The following is a 2656-nucleotide window of genomic DNA, read 5'->3' as shown; positions in this document are numbered from 1 at the left end:
TCCAGAAGCTGGGAAGAATTAATGATGAATAATGATGGCCCTATATTGAAACATCATTAATTGTCAATTTGGATAAAATAAGTGGTGCATGGAAATATTGGGAAGACTTGGGCTGCACTTAGGAAACTGAAGATAAATGCAATTCATGCACACATGTGACACTCAAACACTTTCTCTCTTACTTGCAGGAGAATAATCGAATCTGAGCATCTAAACCAATTGGTTCTATAGATCAAAGAAGAGTGATGAATGAAGCCATTAATATTTCTTCCTGTTAAGGCATCTTAACCAAGCAGTTTTTTACTCTGCCAGAGATGAACCCATTCCCGTGGACCCCAAACAATTCAATCAACAGCTTTGTTGGGGGCACTTCTTTTTTTTTTTTTTTTTTTTTTTTTTGCCTTAATTTTTTTTATTAAATTCAGTTTTATTGAAATACATTCACACACCATACAATCATCCATGATATACAATCCACTGTCCACAGTATGATAACATAGTTATGCGTTCATCACTACAATCTATCTCTGAACATTTTCCTTACATCAGAAAGAACCAGAACAAGAATAAAAAATAAAAATGAAAAAAGAACACCCAAATCATCCCCCCATCCCACCCCATTTGTCCTTTAGTTTTTTTTTTGTTTTTTTTGTTTTTTTTTTTTTTTTAAATCATCATTTTATTGAGATATATTCACATACCACGCAGTCATACAAAACAAATTGTACTTTCGATTGTTTACAGTACCATTACATAGTTGTACATTCATCACCTAAATCAATCCCTGACACCTTCATTAGCACACACACAAAAATAACAAGAATAATAATTAGAGTGAAAAAGAGCAATTGAAGTAAAAAAGAACACTGGGTACCTTTGTCTGTCTGTTTCCCTCCCCTACTTTTCTACACATCCATCCATAAACTAGACAAAGTGGTGTTTGGTCCTTATGGCTTTCCCAATCCCATTGTCACCCCTCATAAGCTACATTTTTATACAAATGTCTTCGAGATTCATGGGTTCTGGGTTGTAGTTTGATAGTTTCAGGTATCCACCACCAGCTACCCCCATTCTTTAGAACCTAAAAAGGGTTGTCTAAAGTGTGCATAAGAGTGCCCACCAGAGTGACCTCTCGGCTCCTTTTGGAATCTCTCTGCCTGTTGGGGGCACTTCTAAAGACAGGTTTGATTTCCTCCCACCAATAGAGACAGCGATTTACATCAAATCTTACCTGACAAAGAGTGATAGTCAGATGAACTCTGAAAGTAAGGGATGCATGATGGAGAAGGCTCAACATACCTGGGGTTTGGGCAGTGTCTCTGGGTGACAGATTAGGCTGATGACCCTTCAGAGTAAGACATCATAATTCTACAGGTTAGTGTGTCTACTAAAATTCCAACCCTTGTTGATAGATTTCAATAAAAATCTACACATCCTCAGATTAAAACTAAATCTTGTTATTCTGGCATAATTGAAGATGGGAGAACTTCCCGTGACTCAGTGACTGAAAGTAGGAAGGAACAACGACTGGGCACCTGCCCTGTCCCAGGTACAGACTATACTCTGATATGATTCTCATGATAACCCAATGCTATAGATATTATTCCCCAATAATAGGGGAACCTGAGGTTCAGAAAGGTTAAGTAATGTGCATAAACTCATACATTGAGAGCTGAGATTGGCCTTCTCAGTGCAGTCCAGAAACACCCATATTTTTTCTAGCATATTGCATTTTTCCCCCTAGAACTCTCCTCCCTTCATCAGAGGCACTGCAGATGGGATGCAGCTGTCTTATGGGACTAAGCCAATGGTTCTCATAATACTTAATGACACCAACTCCCAGTTTCCATCTTAGGCCCTCTCTAGTTTTTAATCTGTTGATACTGTGCTGAATAATGGTTAGCTGTTGCTGTCCATTGTGATTCTGAGATCTTATTATTATTACTTGCATAAAATCAACCTTATAACACTTGTGGTTACCTCCCCTTCCATTCCAAATTTGGAGACTATGGCAGGACTACCATAAATCCAAAAAGGATTATGTTCTACCCTAAATCTATTTCAAATACAATGCACTTAACATTGGACATTTCATTTTAAAAATTAACTAATTCCACTCTGAGATACGGAGCGAGTGCCTCCTGAGAAATGTAGTTCTATGTGAATGATAGCTCCCATAACAAAATCTGATTGCTTCACAAAAGATAATTTTCCATGATTAACTTCATGCCTTTCATGTTAAATCACTGATTTCAGGCTGAGTATGTACTGGTCAAGATAGAAAATGTTTAGGAGTATTTGGATCACATGATCCATATGACAGATCACCTTCCTGAAGAATGTACCCTGGAAGAGAGTCCATTACAACCTCTCTGTTTAGGTAAAACTAAACTAAAGTCTAGTTACTTGAGAATCAGATCACAGATCATTTCCCTAGTGCTATGAAAGGATACTTTTTTATTGAGGATAAACTTATTTGGGGAACCCTATCTTTCACCATCTAACCTCTTAGAAAAATAAGAATAACCTTCCCACTGAAATGTCTGTCCTTTCACAGAATCGAGAGATAGGAAACCCCATTTTCTCTGGTGAAAAGCAAGCACATAGAAAATTACAGCATAAAATTGTATAAACGGGGTCTTTTCCGGCTGGAACC

This window comes from Choloepus didactylus, chromosome 7 (assembly GCF_015220235.1).
Source record: "Choloepus didactylus isolate mChoDid1 chromosome 7, mChoDid1.pri, whole genome shotgun sequence".
Classification (NCBI taxonomy): Eukaryota; Metazoa; Chordata; class Mammalia; order Pilosa; family Megalonychidae; genus Choloepus; species Choloepus didactylus.
This window is presented reverse-complemented; position numbering follows the sequence as displayed.